At 43.9% G+C, this 21,751-nt stretch overlaps 1 long non-coding RNA gene across 1 annotated transcript; it reads left to right on the forward strand.

The window, feature by feature from the left end:
• The first annotated feature begins 3,221 nt into the window (after positions 1-3,221).
• On the forward strand, positions 3,222-6,174 carry LOC144720904 (uncharacterized). Its single transcript, XR_013585820.1, has 3 exons — positions 3,222-3,415; positions 4,285-4,342; positions 5,949-6,174. It is a non-coding gene; the product is annotated as an uncharacterized LOC144720904 (long non-coding RNA).
• The last annotated feature ends 15,577 nt before the right edge of the window (positions 6,175-21,751 follow it).

Genomic DNA, 21,751 nt, shown 5'->3' on the forward strand with positions numbered 1-21,751 from the left:
ACCGCATCAGCTCCATGTCTTCTTCAGCCCGTGTCGTGCCCGTTAAGCCCCCTCTGTCCGGTCAAACAGAAGCTGCTTGGACATGTGGTGGCCTGCCGGAGGAGTTCATTGATGGAGATGTGACCCATAAAGTTCACCAGTGGCTTTACAAAAAAAACTAGCACTGAATTTAACACCAACATATGAAGACTTTTCGCTCAAACTGCTTTGAGATTTGAATTTCATACATTTTTAATCGGTTCGTGAAACCCTTACAGCCACGATCGATGATACGTTTACAGCAGTAGCAATAGATTTGTGAATTTAATCATGATTACAAAGAATAGTGGAAATCAATAGTGAAATTATTTAATTCATAATAAAGTTTTTTTGGGTTATATCGCGTTATTTATAAATGTGTCGTAACCCTCCACCACCCGACACGGTCAATCAGCAAAAAAGTGTCACGTTGACAAAAGACAAATAGTTCACTACTTTAGCCCACCGGTGTGTTGAAGAGTGAATCCACAACATTTAAAATTTTTGAATTGTTAGACATCGAGTTAGTATCAAGCTGTACTACACTCACGATGATTTTACTGCACTGATAAGTCTTAATAAAAACGAAACCGGTCTACAGTTGTCCATTTTTGAATCACTATCTGTCAGTTTGCTCAAATGCCTTTGATTGTGACCTAAGGCAAAAAGCACCACAATACACGTCTTCAAGAATATTGCATACTTTTTTTACATAGTGCACACACGTTGAGTTTGAAACCAATGTCACCACCACCCGAGTATGCTCTATAGTCTATACCGTTATGTCGGTGATGGCTCAACAGAGGGCGCTATTACATCATGTTTTGTCTCTGGCAACTGCTTTGGCAATACAGTACAGTCATTAAAACCCAGCGTGAGTAGTCTGTCTGCTGGTTTGAGCTTTTGGAAATGTCACGTCAATTGTTTATGCAAACGCAATAGATAAGATGATACATAAATAAAGCATTTTTTACAAAAACACCAGTCTCACAACCGTGAGAAACACAATCGTACACATCCAATGAGAATGCAATGATAATCCAAATACCTGCCATATTACCCTCTGCATGCACTAGAAATGTAACCTGATGGCAATACACCACAAGTGGATTTGTGAACCCATCTGCGTGGAGCTTTTGCGTGTTATCCTAATTTCTTTGTGTAATTATATTTCTTGCTGCATACAAATATCCGTTAATAAGAGAATGGCACAACATCCCAGTGCAGCAGGACCGTGGGACTCAGTGAGGCATACCTGGACAATGAAATGACATTGCCACGAGCATCAGGGATGTAACAACACGTGTATTTTACAGCTGTCCAGTCACCACTCTACACCCGTTTTAAAATGCAAATAAATGGAGAGAGAAAATATATTTGTCAATCCAAGACATGTAAAAGCCAGACCTGCATTGTTATAATTTAAAATAGTGCATCATGGGTTTTATGGTTAATATATAAAGCATTGCAGGAGAGTGAGAGATGGCGGTGACTTGGCGAGGCCTTCATCCAGCGGTGGATTGACCGTGGCTCATGATGATGATGGGATGTTACTTTTGAAAAATGCCACGTATTTTTGGGGTGTTTTGTTTAATCAAATTTCCAATGCTGAATACCGTGTTGTAATTACACCCCGCACTGTAGTGAGACTTTGAAAAAAGGGGAAAAAGGGGGGCATTATCAAACATTCAACGCTGAAAAGGGACTTGAACCTTCAGCCGGGGATCTCGGTACCCTCTAACGCCCTTTGACGCTATGAGGCTTTCCAATGTTCACATGTATAATATGTTCATACCTGAACAATGGTGATTGGTCAATCTAATAATGACATACAACTGTGCAGTGCTGACCCAGGATTGAGTGGGATTATGTGGAGGTTTAGCGAGGGAGGATCAGGGATAACTCCAAGTCAGGCAGAGCTGCGTTCATCGCTTCATTATGCTGTCACGTCACTGCTTGAAGAATGACCAGCCAGACCGAGGTGCGATTTATCTTGGATAGATTACTTATAAAATTTTACATCACCTCTTAAATCAGTCATATAACTGATAAGTCAAAATGTGGTGTGATATTCATACCCGTTTCTAATGTATTGCATAGCGTGCTATTTTTTTACGTGAATGACGTGTGGCCATTTTGTGATTTACAGCAAATATCTGAACAGGTTCCTTGGTGAGTCATGAACTTCGTTTAACTAATATGGTATAACAAACATAGCTTCGTGTTTAACGTTTACAATGTATACTACATCTAATCAGCATGTGCGTGCCTTAGAATAATTGCACTACATATGAGGCTATTTGGGAAATTACACATCTATACCAAAGTCTGTATTTATCAGAGATTAGCAGTAAAAATAACATATTGCATTGTCTCTATTTTTTCAGCCAAGCAGACAACACCAATGGTACATACACTTAATGTTTACATTTTAGGAGAATACAACTCGTATTTAAGGACAGTATATCAAATTACTACAGAAACATTTTTAAAACATTGTTCTGCTAATCTTTTAGACGTAGAAATATAATCGCCGTCTAATTCATGAGCCACTTCTGTAATCACACTGACTGCCGTTGCATTCATCTCTTTACCTTTCTCCTAGGTGACATGGACCAGGGCTCACAGGCCAAGCCAAAGCAGAAGAAGAGGAAACTTGTCAATGGCTCTGGTGAGACTATAACCACACAGTGTGTGTGTGTGCAGATGGGTGAGCATTATAGGCCAGAGTTTGTTAAAGCAAGGATCCAACAGGCACAGACTTGGAGCCGTTAGAAAAATAAAAAAGTAACAGGCTAAAAAACTACTACACGTGTTGAACGAAACCACTGCGTGATTTAGAAAACAACTGGGGTTGTGTGTAAAACATAGGTATACATCGAAGGAAAATTACCATCTAAAGGCATGGTTTTGATGATTTTGTAAGCACACATTAAGTGCCAATGTATGCCCGTACCTGTAGACACTACTTATTTTTTTATGTTGTGCTGGTGTTACGGTTGACATTGACCTCTGAGGTACATAATACCGGGACATATCATGGGTAAGAATATTTCACAATACTGGAAGACAGCAGTACATATAACTGCATTGTCTTGAGTGGCATATTATTGTAATTACACAACCTACAAAAGATGATGAACATATTTCCCAAAAGAGCTAGATACCAAAAAGGGGGGGTGGCAATTCTGGGAGAACCAGGACAGCTGTCATCCCCAGTGAGTGTGTGTAGCCGGGACGCTGCGTGAGTCTGTTGTTGGTTGGTGTTTTTTCTCCGGATGAGGGTTGCCGGTGGCACCCGAGTGGAGCCAGGTGGAGAGTGCAGAGCGAGCGGGGGCTGAGGTCCCAGGGCTGGTCAAAGCCAAAAAAGCCAAGCGAGCTCGCACCCAAAATGGAGGTACGATATGCCAAAATGAATGTGAATCTTGGATGTATTCTCGTAGTAATACCCCGGCTTACACATCTCCCCCGCCTCCTCCATGCTTGCGAAATACCTCGTCACGTTATTAATAAGCACGAACTGATTTGCGTCGTCTTAAACCCCACACTTACGTCGCTGACAGCATCCGTCCGTCCTTGGTCGTGTCCGTCACCTCTCAGTCTTCGCCTCCATCAACCCTGTAAATTGCTTTGATTTACGTCGCTTCGATATTCGTCGCCGCACCTTTGAGAAACGCATCCCCGATGCAAAACGGGGTATTTCTGTATAAGCAGGGAACTGAAATACCGTATGACATGTTCTTATACTCTAGCTACGATGAGGAATGTGTTCATCTCGTTATGATGGGTGCTGTGTATCCTGCTGCTGCACGATTGGGCAATGTGCTGCGTCTCTCCTTTTTTCGAATTTCTCTGCCTTTTGCACTTCATTGCCACCTATTCCCCTCCAGCCCCTGAAATAATTGTATATGTTTCTACATCCTGTCACTGATTTCTCTGTCGAGTATTCCTCACGCCCAGATCATTTAAATTGTTTTGATTTGAAGCTTTCGTGACTGCAGGGATTAATATTCTTGGTTTTTTCGGTAAAGTCACGTAGAAGGGAAATAATAAAATAATAAAAAGATAAAACAATAACATTCTCACGACATTTCGACTGCAGTCGACTGCAGTCGACTTTACCGAAAGAACCAAGAATATTTAAATTGTTGTTAATTTTGAGCTATTCCCGGCCAACTTGTCAGTCCAATTTAATATATCAAGTGGCCGTTGTAAACACCTGTGCACATGTGCACCGGTGAGCTCATGGGTGACTTCACATTGCAGATCCCCAGCCCGTGCCTGCGTCGGAGACCACACGCAAGAAGCAGAAGAAGAGAACCATGTATGTCGCGTCAAGCTTTACTCAGACAACATGACCATATTCACGTGCTTAGCAACGTCATCATTTGCAAAAGGTTATTCATATATAACGCCTTGTGCATAACGAGAAGGAATGGTGAATGGCCACAGTGGCCGAGAGTAATGGGCAAGTATACTTCTAGATTTGAAGCTTTCGTGACTGCAAGGATTCATACTCTTAGTTCTTTTGGTAAAGTCACGTAAGTAAAAAATGAAATTAAAATTAATAAAAAAAAAAGTTATAAAAAGCATTATTATTTTATTTTTATTAATTTTTATTTTTAATTTAAAAAAAAATCATTATTATTTTATTTCTATTAATTTTAATTACATTTTTTACCTACGTGACTTTACCTAAAGAACTAAGAGTATGGTAAGTATACTATTTGGTTTTTTCGGTAAAGTCACGTAGGTAAAACATTTAAATAAATTAAATCACGACGTTTCTGGCGCAACACAAGCATCCTTCTTCAGGTGGGGACAACTTCAGGTGGGAACAACTTCGCTAAGTTGTCCCCACCTGAAGATTGACGCTTGTGTTGCGCCCGAAACGTCGTGCCCGAAACGTCGTGATTTTATAACACAAGCATCCTTCTTCAGGTGGGGACAACTTCAGGTGGGAACAACTTCGCTAAGTTGTCCCCACCTGAAGAATGATGCTTGTATTGCGCCCGAAACGTCGTGATTTAATTAATTTAAAAATTTTACCTACGTGACTTTACCGAAAAAAACAAAGAGTATGAATGCTTGCAGTCACGAAAACTTCAAATCTAGAATTAATGGGAAAGTGGCAGCCAAAGATTAATCATCGCTGAGGGGATGTCGACCATGGAAATGAAGTCATGCAATCAGTTTGTGTGCAGAGACTCGACGGATAATTGCAGGGCTGTAATGTATCTCGACGGTTTTGGTGATGCCTTCATCCAGCAGTGGATGTATCACAGTTGCTGCTGATTAATGCATTGTACACAGAGAGCTAGTATCAATACTCTTTGGTTATTTCGGTAAAGTCACGTAGGTATAAAATAAATCACGACGTTTCCAGCAGTTCCACTGCTGGATTATATTTTTTATATTTTTTCCGCCTGAGGACGACCGCCTGTGTTGCGATCGAAACGTCGTGATTTATTTTATTTTATACCTACGTGACTTTACCCGAAAGAACCAAAGGGTATGGATTCCTGCAGTCACGAAAGCTTCAAATCAAGATTGAGTTAGTATCAGTTCATCATCAAAGCATACAATACGATTCCCACATCAGCGTACAGGTTTAAAATAACCAGGACTTCAAGAAACAAACTCAGCAATATTTTATCACGCAAAGAGATAGATAGAGCGTTTGTGTTTTGTTGTAAATCAAGCCAATGTGCGCGTACAGGCTGAAAATAACTAGGACTCCAACAGACAAACTCAGCAATATTTTCTCACGCAAAGCGATAGATAGAGCGTTTGTTTTTTTGTTGTAAATCATGTCAATGTGCCCTTTACGGCGCGTGACATCCTTTCGCAACCCTCCACGGCATCGCCCTCTCCCGAGTGTGCAAACGCGTAACGAATTCGAGTTGCGCGCGTGCGTGCGGGTGGCACAGGAAAACGTCCCAGAGCAAGACAAGCCCCACCACGGTGGTGGGTGAGGATGAGGCCGAGGAGGACGACGAGGACGGGGGTTTGGCCGAGTGCCACTCCCCGCAGCCGCCGGCGGGCAGCAAGGGCAGCGTGCTGCCCACGGCGTTGCACGCCACGGAGCGCCGCGGCAAGGACGAGAGGAGGGAGAGGAGAGGGGCGCGCGGGCGGCGTGCAACGGTGCCGATCCTCATGAGCGCCAACGGTGTGCGCGACACTCCTCCGGCGGCCACACTCCGACGTGCTCAGCACGGTGTCCGACGTTTCGCTCCGCGTGCTCGGGGAGCTTCCGTTCATGTCGTTTTCGGTTGTTCAACGAGCTGTGGAAACACGTGCAAGAGCGTGGCCACGTGGCGATGAACAGGGCTTCATTTCTCACCGAAAATGTTCTGGGTCACTGGTAAAATGGAATATGCCGGGAATTGGCACGTGATTGATAGTGACAGCCATAGAGAGGTATACTGGATGTGGTGTGCTGACCGGGCATGGTGCTGGCCACCCACCCCCTCATGTGCTATGCCAGCCTTCATAGGTGCTCGCTAATAGTATTTGCCCCACCAGTGTGTTCCGGCTATATTGGGGATATTTGTCTTTGCACACATACATACACGCATGTCAAACAGCATCAACATACAAATGTATCTCTAAATGCTGCAACTTAATTATGAGTGGAGATGAGAAGACACGAGCCAATGAAAAAAAAATACACACTAAAGATTATTAATTCAAAGGGCTAAATTATATACTCTACATTTCACAACGTAATATTTTTTTTATAATGTGCTACGTTATACATTACCACTTGTATTTAAAATTGTAATCAGTGAAACACAAAGCAAGCATTTTTAATAACACTCTATAAAGTATCCAGTTAAAAGAGTAGCCTCATAACATGTTCTAAAAGTCCATGAATTTGAAGTGTAATTTAATAATGTTCCTTAGACATAGTCCCTCCATGTGCCTTAATGTCATCCTGGATGATGTGCCTATAAATGCCAATGATGTTTCTGGGTGATTACTAAGGCGACAGAGTCATTACCACACAGTAGTGGGTTGGGTGGGGTAGCCAAACGTATGGCAACTCGTTAAGTTTCTAAAGTGGAAAGTGGCCGAGGAGTACACATTTAACCTCTGCCCAGGACGTCAGCTTTGCCTGCAGTGTCATATGATGTGTGGAGGTTTTCCTGCCTTTCTATTTAGTGATAAAAGTGACCGTTACACCCCCCCACCCCCATGTAATCTGAAATAACAACGATATCGTCGTTGTGCGCACGAATAGGTGAATAGTTCGCTGACAAAATCACTGAAGACCAGAAGAAAGCAATTTCTTAAAAAATAGAAATGTCTCACCGTGACATGTTTGTTGAGCGTGCTTTATTTGCTCAGGTCCTCATGAAGGAACACGAGTGATAACATACTTTATTAAAGAGTATTAAATTATCCACCAAATAAAGACAGAAAATGTGCTGTTTTCACCAGGTAAGGCCCACTGAACTATGTAGCTCTTTTTTAAAAGCAAAATTACCACAAATAATAGCTCAATCAAGTTGCTTATTATGTGGACATTTCTAGCAGCCAAGTATTCTTAAATTTATTTTTCTAAGTGTGGAGAGAAAAACTGGAGGACCCGGAGAAAAATTCATGCGACGTGCAAAAATCCAAAGATACAGGGGTCAGGGTTGGGGATGGAACCCACCACCTACTTTATATCAGGCTAGGTAGTTAACATCTCGCCACCGTGGCACACCATACACTATATATTCAGTGTGGAGCAGTGGCACAGTGGCTAGCAGACTGCACTGTGAACTGGGTCACTTGAGTTCGATTCCGGGCCATGGCTATGATCAGCAGCGAATAATATCTGAATTGGGTCCTGACTGTACTCCGCCTTTCCCCAATCTCATCACCTTGCACGAACCAGTGTAATGAAATATGGTGAACGATCCCCATGACCGACAATGGAGTGGGGTGGCATTCATCCAGCAGTGGATTGAGAGAGCGCTAACAATGATTATTATTTACATCAGTGTGTTCCCCTCCCTTGGAGGAGCATTGTGCATGCTGTCCCTTCCAGGAATGACATGCAATGTTATGCACATTTCATCCTTCCATCACCTGCGATTTCATGCAAATTTAATGTCGCTGGTCAATTCCCCCGACCCTCTGTGGAAACTCTGGCACTCAGTGCTGCCCTCGCTGCTCCAGCTGCCCGTAAGGCCTATTGTGGGTGCTGGGTCCGGTTGCTTCGTTCCGGGCTGTGCCGGAGTGGTGCCCTCTTCTCCTCTCCTCTTTTCCACGACTCCCTGCCCTCCCCAAAGCCACCTTGAACCCGAATGTAGTTGCTTTCATTTTTCTAAAAGTGTCTTGAGATACACGTTTTAAATTGATGTTGTTTTTGTTAGTTTCATTCATCTCACACGACGAGCATCGCCAACCTGGCTTTCATTTGTTGTGAACCCCTGTGTCCCTCTCTGTGGCACAGAGGAGAGTGGACCCACAGACAAGTCAACGCAGGTGAACGGCCCGTCGATGGACGAAATGCCCGACATCCGATTTTACAGCAACACCGCCTCTTTAGCCTTCGGAGCAGACAGAGGCTTCAGGTACACTCTAATCATCACTGGACATGATCTATCCACCGTTGGATGAAGGCCTCCTCACGCGGACACCATCTCTCACTATCCTACAAGATAGCAATTGATTAACTACCTGCACAGAATTGCATCGCTCAAACGACACAATGCACATCCTCTCGGCCGCATTCACCTCTTTGGCTGCCACTTTGCCATCAGTCTCGACCACTGTGTCAAATCCTCCGTGTCCTGCCCGAACCCACTTTACTTCGTTAACGGGAGCACAAACTGCCGTGCTACATTTCCGTGCACCGTCTCTATGATGCGTGCGGTTGCAGGGGTCTGGCGACGTTTTCGCACGGATTCCTGGCGGGTTTCGCCCTCTGGAACACGGTGCTGGTGAGCACGCTCTCGTGGGAGCCCTTCCCGTTCATCCTGCGCTTCTACCAGCCGCTGGCATACCCAGCGCAGGCCCTCTACTACATGCTGCTTGCCATCTGCATGGTGTCTGCCCTGGACAGGTAAATCAGCACGGCGACAGCATGATTTAAATAGCAACGAAGCCAGGCATCGTCGATAGCGCTCGTCACAATAGGCATACATTGCTGCGGATAGCGTGGTGCGCTCCGAACCCGGTGGCTCGAGTTCGATTCCCGCTCACAGCCAACACCAGTGATGATCATCTGAACTGGTCGTGTGCCTCCATTAGGTCAACTCAGCCTCAAATGAGTACCCGCTGCTGTATGTAAACAGAGCAACTCGGGAGAAAAAGGCGGCTGGGCGTGGTGCTGGCCACCCACCCCCTCCTTGGCCGTGTCGGCCTTCATAGGTGCTGCTCGATAACAGGACTTGCCCCAAAGTCTGTTAAGGCTACAAGGATGATCTTTGGAATGTATTTTTACAGTCAAACCATCCTACCATCATTCGGTCGACGTAGTAATGCCAACATTGCTTGAGGACTATGTTTACTTGTAGAGGTTGGGATTGGATATCACATTTGGAAGCAGACGTTTGCGTCTCTTTATGTTCACTATGGGCTCATACCTAAACCCGTATGCCCTATCAACCAGTACAGTTAAGCGCAGGCGAGAGAGCATCCAATTTCATTACAGACGTCTTCAATCTGCGGATTAACTCTGAAATTGAGTAGAGAATCATTGTTGGTGGACATTGTGTGTGACGGCAGAGCGGAGTTTGCCCGGCCACAGAAGTTCTTCCGTGGAATGTTCACGATGGACACGTCTGCGTGGCTCTGTATAGGTAACGTTCTTGTTAAGAGCAATTTTTAGTGCACATTCACGCACAACGTAGCAGCCAATGTTCGCAGACACTAAACACTAGTGCGTGGCCATCCAGTACTGACAGCTCCAAGAGGCTGTACATTGTTTAATTTCGTTACATAATAATGGTGGAGCGGTGTTGCAGTTGTAGCACACCTCGCTATGAACCCAGTGACCCGAGTTTGATTCCCGGCAAGTGATATCCGAAATAGGTAAAAAAAAAAATAGCCCCATGACCAACATGGTATTTTATTTAATGGCAGTGACGATGATCGCTGGTCATTCTGTGCAGGATTTCCTAGCCCACCGTGTGATCTGTGCCGTGCGCTGTGGACCTGTGTTTTCAGTTTACTGCCTGTCCCTGCTGATGATGCTGAGCCAGGCGATGACAAATGACCGCATCTGTATGTACCAGCCTCCGGCAGACACGGCACTCGGCACCACGGAGCACTTGCCGCTGTTTCTCTGGTGCGTCGTGGTCCCCCCTCCCCGCACCCCAGAGTTCAAAGTGGCCTGATATTGGTGCACAAAAATGCGCTGCAATATATGCTACTTCTTCTTGGTTCTTTCGGTAAAGTCACGTAGAAGGGAAATAATAAAATAATAAAAATAAAATATAATAAAATAATTCTCACGACGTTTCGGCCACAACGCAAGCAGCCATCCTCAGGTGAAGAACAGGTCTGTCGGAAAGACAGCGTCTGAATGAAACACCACCAGGCTTGGAAGCGTATATTTAAGCTGGGTTGGAGGGGCAAGGGGCGCCTTGACAAAGGAATTGGCATATCAAGAGGAATTTAGCATATTTATGGTAAATGCAGATATGGGATTAGTCACTACTTGTGGAATACTGCACTTACTTGCTCACGCCTCCGCAGGCAGATGGCCCTACACTAGAGGGAGCTCTAGAGATAGCCCCTCTAGATGGTATTTTGGCTTTCTATTCCACGCCGGCCGGACGTCTCTCGAAGAAGTGGCAGTGCCCATGCTCTACTCCACCAGCACGTGACCTGCCGTTCAATCGTGGTGTGCCCATTTATATCCTGCTGGGTGGACAGCGGTGGAGGGGATTTAAGAAACGTGACCATTGTTTCAACTGTCCAGTGTTCTAACCATTACACCACAGCATCATTCCATATTAAAGACATTATATACTACTTCATGTATCCTAGTACATTAAAAATACAGTACATTTTACACCACAATGGTATTATAATGCCAGGTGCTGGTGGTGTATGCACCTGTAATTCGGCACTGTGCAGGCGAGGGTTGGTGGATGTCACTAATTATTGAAACCCCCTACCCAAGGCTGCCGAGGTCACCATCGCCTTGGCTTGCCAGGGTATGATTGCAGTACAGCAAGTAGATTCATTTCCATCTGCATGGGGGATTGAGTGTTACCCTTCTCGCACGCGTGCCGTTTTTCTCCGGGCACTTTGGTTTCTTCCCACACTTACGACCTCTCATTAATGGAGTTGGTCAATCGTCCCCATACAGGACTAAAGAGTTTCGGCAATTGTTGGTGCTAGTTCTGGCTACCTTGCCGCTTGTCTGTGATTCCCTGTGCCTTTGTGCAAAACCTGTGGCACTTTAGACATTTGACAGCATTGTGAGATGAAATTTGCAATGAATGACACAATTTAACATTACATTACAAGACATATATTAAACATCGTTGATATCATGGCAAGCACACATCAGTTTGGAACGTGCTGTTAGATAGTGTGCAATCATGTGATATTTGTTTTCTGTTGTCGGAACATCATACCGTCTGTTCTTATCGGTATACCTACCAGCACATACCATCCCACTAAACTCGGGTCACCCTATGGCCTCCACAGACCCCTGCTTGTAATTGTTTTCTATCAAGAAAACAAAAAAGTATTAAGTAATTATATGTTACACACAATGTTTGCTGGATTGCATATCCAGTTGAATGCCGAATTTAAGACGATGGACTTGACACTCGCTGCGTTAGCCAAACGTCTACTAGACATGTGAAACTACTGGACACCTGTAAAAAAAAAAGCTTTATAGCTCATCGGAATACTCCACTATACATGCATATTCTGATTTTGAAACATCTTGCATGGCGAGTATGGTTGGGTATGGCATTGTATCGCCGAGTTTCAGCTTGTTGCCCTAATTCCACAAATTCTGCAATCCCTCCCCATCCCTCCTGCATCGACGCTCGCCCAGGGACGAGGAGAGTGAGAGAACCCACCTGGAGTCGTGGCGGACACTCATCCTGGTGACGGCCATTCTCGTGCTGCTGGCGTGGTTCACCATCTCTGTCAGCCCCTCCACGGAAACGACGGAAGGTTAAATATGATTCCATTACTTGAAGCTCTTTGTCTATCCAATGCCCGTGAATTTTGGACAAGGCGGGTGTAGAGGAGGGGTTTGAGCCACTCTTTTGCAATGCCGGTCAGTGTGGGTTGGCGAAGGACTACGATTAATGTCAGCTGTAGTGACCATCACACACCCCAGGATGTCATAGGCAGCTGCGAGGTGGTGCTACGTGGTCGGTCAGCAGGAAGCAGTGCAGAAAAATGTATCGTTGTTATGAACTTATTTGCTCCCGTATCTATGCCTCCCGCCTTCACAATCCCTCACTGACTAGGCATGGTGGAGAATGGCCAAAATAACCCCCACGTCCAGCCAAAAATGGCTGAACGTGTACACGTAACATCTTGTGAAAGCGGTTTGCCACAGCAGTTATAAATTAATCAGTGTCAGCCGCATAACGGTGGTTTCATTAACAATGCTTCCACCTGCACATGGCACAATGCATGCTTTATTAAGACAGCGGAGTGTCAATTGTGATTAGCTGCAGGGCACTTCCGCCTGGAACCGCCAATTTTAAAGCGTTCCTTGTAAAGGAAACGTGATACGAGCTCATTATCACAAACCGCTGCAATCTTGTTTTCACAAGACATGAAATCCAAAGAGATGCAGCCTTAAAGAGGTGGAATGTGCACCGAGACGGATGTCTTCATTTGTTCCCCAACTGTATTGGTGCTTGTTACCTCGCATGACTATGAGACACTGATTTAAATTATTTAGATAATGTTGCTGCTATAAATGTATATATGATAAGCGACTTTGTTGAGCTCTAATTCGAGGCCAGGTTGCTTCTGAAAAAAAAGTTAATACCTTAGTGGGCTTTGCCTGGTAGAATGGGGATGATTTCGTTTTATTTGTATGTTTTTGGATTATCTGTTTACCCGGCTTGTACTTGCATTACTATCGTGTTTGTATTACCCACCCCTACTCTACATTTTTGACAAAGAGCTTTGTTGCTCATCGGGTTTCTCCAGGATGAATAAATATTCTGATGATGATCTGAGATGGCGACGGCCTGGAGAGGCCTTCATCGAGCAGGGATTGATCACGACTTGCGATGACGATGATGCTCATGAATATTTTATAAACTTCACATTGGGGCGGTGACGTGGCCCAGCGGCAGGGCATTCGGGGTTCTAACCCGCAGGCCCCTCTGGTTAATACTGTGGGAGTATTCACCATAACATAGCCGCCATTTGCTTCACAGTGGACATTTAAGATCCTGTGATGTTATTCGAAGACAAAGTAGTATTTTGCATGCCCGCATCATGATCCAAATTTTAAAAATTCTACCGCAAATTCCTTAATTTCGGAAACATGGCAATTATCTCCGCTACTGCAAAAAATTTGGAAGTTCCATCCTGAAAAATAATATGTAGGCTCAAGTTTTCCTGGCGAAACAAGTTTAATAACAATAATAATACATCGATGTGAGAGGTTATGTCTGCCAAATATTGATACATTTTACAATGGCTTTGCCTGAACATGTGCAGCAAGTGATTTCCAGAGATGGGCAGTGTGTACAATTAAAACACGTAATTTCATCACGTTAGTAATTAATAATTGGTATCTAAATTAAACACCTCAAAGTAATCGGTAATATGCTTTCAAGTCTCACAATAAATCCTTAATTGGTCGTTTGTATCTACATGACTTTCTTTCAGGAATTTGTATTTGAACGTATATATATTTTTTCCATCTCTGCCAGCAACTGCATGACCTTATCAAAACATTCTCTGTTGTTTGTTTGGGTATTCTGTAGCTGTTCCACGCACGATTAAGTTAGCGCGCGCGTGATCTCCTGCTGCTTCTGCTGGTTGTGTGTGGCTTTGGTAGAGATGCTGTTTGGCTCGGAGATAAGCGTGGAGGAGACCGAGCAGGGCAGGGGGGCGGTGTGAAGGGCAAAGCGCGTGGCCGGCTTCAGCAGCACCACGCAGCCGAGCGCAGCCGACATCAAGAAAGCCACAGCACAAACATTTCAGCTTCGCTCCTGCATCTCAATGCCCTTGCCGCGGCTTCGCCATTCGTAACCGCATTATTTTGTAGTCGTTGCATTGCTAGCTGTATAAAAAATATATATAGGTACGGATTATTTCACGTAAAAAAGGGTAATAGCTCATGATGGCATTGTTCTTTATTAAAAGTTTTTTTTTTTATTATTACAGTTTCACTCATGAATGATATCGTCATCAGTTCTTGTTTGTACATCAACCATTTAAGACATAGGTATTTTAGTATTAAACTTTGCTTGGTGGAGGTGGTGGGATTACTGGCTCAGGGGTTAGAGCACTGAGCCGGCACGGCTCAGAGATCCTTGGGTTTGACTCAAGGTTTCAATTATCTGTCTTTAAAACGACTTCTCAAATTAAGCTCGTTGATGGTCTCAGCCAGGTCACCAATGACTGCTAAACACATGACATTGAATTTCATTCTGCACTGAATTTGGGTAAATTTCAGCTCTGAGGATTAAAATATCAGTTTGACTGTCATGCAACAAACATTATATTTGGTCTTCATTAAATGTATTCTACGGTTTAATATGTTGGCTAGACTCCAGGGCTGGTGGGTAAATATGATACTAATGTGTGGATAAAAAAAGGGTTAATTGAAAATATTTTAGGTGCAATTTTATATTTTCTTTCAAAAGCTCCTTTCACAAATACGTGGTTAAGCTGCTGAGCAAAGCTTTCAAATGGATACGTCACTTCATGACATTTTGCAAATAACACAACTAGAATAAAATATGAAAAAACTAAAACATAATTTTCACCCACTTATTATCCACAGTAGTTACACAACATAAGAAGCCACGTATGTTTTTTTTTGTCCATCGATGGCACATTATTCAATATTCATCATGCTATATTGAACTGTCTGAACTCTTACAAAACTCATTTCCAAAAGAGAGCACTTGTGAAACAAAACAAATCTCAACGCATTAAATTCATCACCAAACTGAAACCCGTAGCAAGCGCTACGCTCAAATCTGAGGCAGTGAGGCGGAGAGTGACATGACGGTATTAAGAGGCCATTGCAAAAGGTTGCTACAATTGGGTGTTTAAGGGGGCTTAAGTCATTGCACTGTTCACCTGTGCCAGGACTGAAAAAGGAGAGCAGGGGCAGATGGCCGGTGTGTGGCTTAGTCAATTATTTAAATAGCCAGGAATTAATTGATAGGGAGCAACAGCAACTTGAGTTACCGCTTGAACGTGCACGGACGAATGCACCTTATATGGAAATGCGTCGCTGTCGAATTGACTCAACTTCGTGAGTGGTAGTATTGTGCGCGTTGTGATGGACTGTGTTTCAAGTGTGGCCACCCAGTGGCCATACAGTTTTATTTGTTGACCGGAATTAAATGTCTCACGAAAGCAGAGATGATAGACATTATCTTTTACTGCCTCGGTCTCATTGAAAAGTTTGCATCAATAATTTGCTTGCACCGACATAAACACAGAGATCGCCGTGGCTAATGCCATTCACGTTTTGGCACCGTTTACAGTGCAGACTCAACAAGTGCAATGATGGAGTGATAAGCAGCGATAAGCATCAAGGCAGCTGGTTTGTGAACTTTTTTTTGCTTGATTGGCAGGCTGCAGCTGCCGTTCAGGTACCTGCTGAATTAGTCTGCGTTTTTCAGCCAAATTCCAGCCCCCAAGACAACTTTGTCGACACACCTGCCACTACTATTACAGCGGCAGGTGGTGCTTCAACAGACCACATGGGCAAGCAGAAAACACATGAATCTTAAACAGCAGAAAACATTCGTAACGTATCATCATCCTCGACCAAGATGAATGCACGACTGGATGAAGGCCTCCCCAAGCAGGTACTGTTGCTCACAATCCTATGATGCAACACACCTGGCACCTGCATATGATCTGATTTCATCGCTCCTTCTCCCCAGTGTGTGTTCTCTCAATTATAATCGCTCCCTTAACTGCCACTGATTGTTTTTTGTTCATAAGCAATGTGAATTAAGGCTTACGGAAGTCACCAACGTGAAGTCTCGTACTATCACAATCCAGCACGCTTCTGCAGATGAGCTGATCCCATCGCTCCATCTCGACAGTGGTGGTCCTCTCGGCGTGTACCTTTCCTTTGGCTGAGACTCCGCTATCATCCCTTCGAGCCACATATCTTGCCAGAGTCCACTACATTTTCTGAACAATCAAAATGGTCGTTGACCTGCAAACGTTCATTGGTCTGTGTTTGGGACTATATATTTGTCTTATTGAAAAGCACCCTGGATAAAACTAATCATCTATTTTACAATACAAATGTTCTCAATGAATACTGAAAATCAGAAAGAGGCCGTTCGAAATGGTGAAGGCGAAGATGAAGGACTGTGGCATGGATGTGGAGATGATGGTCCAGGCCAGACATGAGAGAAGAATGAGGACCAGGACGAAAGACCTCGCATGGGTGCAACAAGATCTGAGAATGTTGAAAATCAGAACGGGATGTGAACAATGCAGCAAATTTGGAAATATCGTGTCCGATAAATACAACAGAATGTTAAGAAGCTGTACAGAAACAGTGGGAATATTACTTTTGTAGAGAGAGAGGCAGTGAGTCATGGGCGGAGGTAAAGACTTGTACTTGGTGTTATCGTGGCACGCCATGTGCTGCCTGGCTTAACGGGTTCTGCGCATTCTTTGAGAGGCGTGCGTCGTACTCATTAGGCAGCCGCTGCTCCTTGGCAATGTTTTCTTCATCCGCTTGTTGTTGTTTGCCTAAGAGCTCTGCTGTATCCCGCTGGCATGTTTTGACAGGACGCACGAGCAAACACTGGCGGTGTGCCGCAGTGACGCGCCAGTAATTAAAAACGTGACAACTCACCGATTAAAATGCCATGTGAGTGGAAAGATAAAAAAAAATTCGGAAAACACACCTTTTCCAACTGCCACATACCACCAGACATGGCACACGCCATCGAGATCTATGGCCATCAACATAATCTTCAATAGCCAGTGTCAACCCACCGCAGGATGGATGCCTCCCCATGTCGTTGCCACTCCCAGTTTGATAATGCCGTACTTCATCCTGCCCCTGCACATGAGCTTATCCGATCGCTCAAGCGCTGCGGTGTTTGTCATCTTGGCTGTGTTCTTTCGACGGCCATTCCATCACCAGTCTCATCCATCTGCTATTATCCGTTTTAGCGATGAGTCCTGCCCAAGCCCACTTTCATGAACAGTCGAAATTACACCTCTCAATGTATTTTGTTCCGAAACGTGCATTTCTATATTATTGTAATTCCCAGAATGCATCTCTCAGTTATTTTTTTGCATACTTGTCATCTTTCTTTCGTATTCTTTGCTCGTGTCCATGTTTACATTCCACATACGTACTGATTGTCATGCAATGATTGACATCTACATCCTTCAGCCACATTGGTACGTTGCTTTTCACCATCGAATAATATTTTCCAAAAGTGCTTCAACATGCTTTCGCTCACCTCATCATGTTGATCTTCGTCCACCTTCAAACATTTTCCTTGGCATAAATACTCTGATGTGTTTTCCAATTGTGTCAATCAAAACAATTGTACTTTTGTTCAGCGAGACGTTTGCTTTACTTACAATAATAATACCATACTGGTAAAATGTGTGAACTATGCCGGATTAAATGCTCCCCTCACAAACTGAACATTGGATTCGCAGGTAACAGCGAGCTGAAGAGGATGACAGTAGCTGACGTAAATTGAGAAATGTAAAATTCCTCAAATACTTTGCAAACACCCTTGTGGTTATGGACAGGTTCAGATATCACTCAACACTGATGAAAGCCAAAGCCAGGAATCAAACTCAGGTCACCGGGTTCATAGTACAGTGCACTAACCACTCGATAACCACTCTACCTTAAATATCGATAATTATTTACAGCCCTCTGTCATGCCACTGAAAAAAACGCGAATTTGGCTGCGGTGGTTGCTTGACCCGACTCCACCAACAGTGACAATATGAAGTGATATATAGTGTTTCTAAAAGTTGTATATATAGTATGTAATAGGGCTGCAGGTGTGATGGGGAGCAGCTTGCTGAATAACGCCGTTCGTGAACATTTCCTGCGACTACCTGTTTTTTTTTCCTGCATGGCGCTCTGAAGCTCTTAGTTGGGTTTGCTTTTCCTTATGAAAACGTAAGTACTGTGATACTAAATGTAAAAAAAAAACCTACATAATACTCACCAGCACAAGGTTCTGTTCTGTGTCACGACCGGAGCTGGTAAATGTTAAATGGAAGAGAACATCGTGTCGTATTTGTATGCAATGTTTTAATGGGCATGAAACAGTTTTCAGCACTTTTCTTTCTATACTTGTTGTTTCCTTTGATGTTATTGCTGTCAGATCAGTGAACTTCGCAGAAGTGAACAACGTTGCTTTCCTTGGCACCGTAACTACCTTTTCCGGTTTTTGGAAAATCAGGTTATGCCACATATAGTTTGAATATGTCCGAATATGTAACAGTTGTAAAAAAGATATATCAAGCTCTCGTATTAAAAAAGACACTGTACAATATCCAACATTTCCTGCATTATTTGTGCCATTTTCCTTCACAGTGTGTTAACTTATAAAGTTACGATAATATTGAAAGTGCTGTAATGTATTTTCAGTGTGCCGCTTACATCCCATCCTAAATGACCCCGTGGATCATGTGCTTTATCCAAGAGGCCACTGTAAACAGGATATGTGATATGAATTGCTCATCCTCTCTCCGAGTTTCACTTCTTATTAAAACACAATCATAAGCAGTGGAAATATCCCAGAAATGAGGCTTGTTGCAGAATTAATGAATAAAAACCCTCCCACAAATGTGGCCCTGCATTGTTGTTCCACCGCCACCTCCACGCATTTGCACACTGCTGCCAAAACAACCGTACATGTGGCCTGCACGTGTGCTTGTCTCTTCAGCTGCTGTGCTTGCCGCTCTGTCTATTTTCACTCCAAACAACGGGAGTGTGTCGCTGCCAGACTCATGTCAATACACTTTAGGGATAATGGATTTAATGGGATTGCACAGGAGGCTAATTATGCTCAAACACGCATTGATTCAATAAACACAGGATGAGGTCAAACTCTTGAGTGTAAAGTTCCATAGAGATTAGTCGTGATTACGTGCGTAAATATAATGTTCCTTTGTCAATCAACTGCTGGATGGTCGTGGTGGCTGTTTGACCATGCTTCACGATGCTGGCCAGTGCAGGCTGCTGATAGGAGGACAGAGTTCGGATATTTCTCACCACCAGGATCGATTCGGATATCACTCCCCCACCAATGTAAGCTGTGGCTGGGAATCAAACACAAGTTGCCAGGTTCATCGTGCAGTGCACTAACCAGCGCCACACCACACCAGTCCCACTTTTCATGATCAAATAAAATGTTCTTAAAGTATTCCGACCTGTAATCACTCACCTCTTTATTTCATCACTTGATCCTGCAAAAAATATATATACTAATCTAAATAAAATGTATATTTATGAAACATCATGAAAGTGTATTTAAAACAATGCTATTGCCAAAATAGCTAATGATGTTCTCATTGAGTATGCAATGGACACGAGTCGATTGCGCTGGATTTATGCCGAGACCGACCAAACCACCGCCGAAATTATCCAATTAACAGAGCCATTAATTAACCACAACTATACAGTCATAGGTATGCCTTCAGTGACCTCACTCGGCTGACCTCTGCCCTGGTCCCGCACCGCTGCGTCCGCTCTGGAGTGTGCCGTCGGTCGTCTTGAAGGCGGAATCTTCCCTCTCGGGGCCACCGGGCCGTGTTGCCTTTTGGCCGCAGCTCCGTGGCCCCTCGGAGGAGTTAAGTGGGGCTGGGGCGCCCGAGGGTAATTGTGTTAGCAGACGGAGCCCCCAAAGGTTCAGGGGCCACCTGCGGGGGTGGAGTGTGTCACATCACAGGGGGGCGCCCGGGCAACACGTGCCGCGTGATTTAGATGGCTTTCACAGGTCCGGCTGGGAGACCCCCGCTGAGTTCGGCGTGTGCCCGACAACAGAGCGCGCTCCGCTCAGCGAGTTGTACGGGGGGGGGCACCTTGTGGAGCGAGCACTTTCTTGCATGTTGCTCGTGTTCGTACAAGTGGCGCACGTGTTTTGGCGCGTTAAAGGTTTCGTGTTGTTTTGGGAGGGCATTTTAAGGAGGTGGGGAGGGGGTGAGCAGGACTGAAGTGATTAACAAGGGAATGCGTAATTGATGGTTTTTAACAGTTGCCCACACAACATGCAGCGCCCCTCTAATTGCAGGCGTCACTCCAAGGCATCGGGATTGATTGTGATCGTCATTTGTAATCAGCTGCTTTGTTCTTAATTTTGTTTTTGGGTAAACAGGGGCAGTGCTGTGAAACTTAACAAGTGTTGTCTTTGATTGAACTTTCCGCTTGTGTTCAACCATTTTCGATTGTGTTTGTTGGTATCGACAGGCATCTTGGTTGTGTATACAATAAACATGTATTCATGACATACTCGAATGTAACTGAAATGTTCTTAATCGGAGCACAAAACATATAATTAAAGGTACCTGAATTAAAATGTTGCCATCCAAAAACAAAAGTAGATCATCACCTCTAATCACTTTAAGAGTAGAGATTCAGCAAGATTGATACTGAGGTTTTGTCCAAAGCTTGGTTAGAACCTTTAGACAGGACACTTGGCCCGTGCACCTGGCCAGGGCTATTATATTGGAATGTGTAACACTTGTGTATTGCACTCCTACTCATTCTCAATATACTGCTTCGTGAAGTACTCTCCATGCCATGTCAATCGTTGGGGGCTGTTCAACCATACTCAACTATGCAGGTCAGTCGGGTCTATTCAGAAACCACTTACGTTACCTATGTCCGGGAATCAAACTCAGGTCACCGAACTCAGTAAACCACGGTGCCACTGCCTTGTCTGCTTTATACATCACCTCGATTTGGGAATTACAATAAATGTGGGGGGGGGGGGGGGCGTTGTCAATTCTAGTATTGTTCGTTCAAAATCCGAAAAGGTTGTCTTAAGATACTGTAAGCAAATTTCGATTTAAAGCTTTCGTGACTGCAGGGATTCATAATCTTGGTTCTTTCGGTAAAGTAACGTAGAAGGGAAATAATAAAATAATAAAAATTAAACAATACAATTCTCACTACGTTTGGCTTGCTGATGATGATTGCTTGTGTTGCAATCGAAACGTCGTGAGAATTTTATTGTTTTATTTTTATTATTTTATTATTTCCCTTCTACGTGACTTTACCGAAAGAACCAAGAATATACTGTAAGCATTTAAGTAAAAACTTTTGGAGTAAAAAAAATTTAATAAAAGGATATTCGTCCCAGTATCTAAGTGTAAACTCTAAATCATCATAAAACAATCGATAAACCAAATCATATTAAAATAAAATTCCTGTCTGAACTGAGCAGCTATATGATACGCATAAAAATGTGTGAAAAAGACACCGTTAGACCGGTCGACTGATGAACATTATGAACCCACATGGTGCCTCGCAAAGACAACCAGATACGTTCCCATTAAAACCGCTTACGCTGAGCCAAAGAACAAAGTGTAGCATGAA

This window comes from Lampetra planeri, chromosome 10 (genome assembly GCF_965212315.1).
Source record: "Lampetra planeri chromosome 10, kcLamPlan1.2.h2, whole genome shotgun sequence".
Taxonomy (NCBI): Eukaryota; Metazoa; Chordata; class Hyperoartia; order Petromyzontiformes; family Petromyzontidae; genus Lampetra; species Lampetra planeri.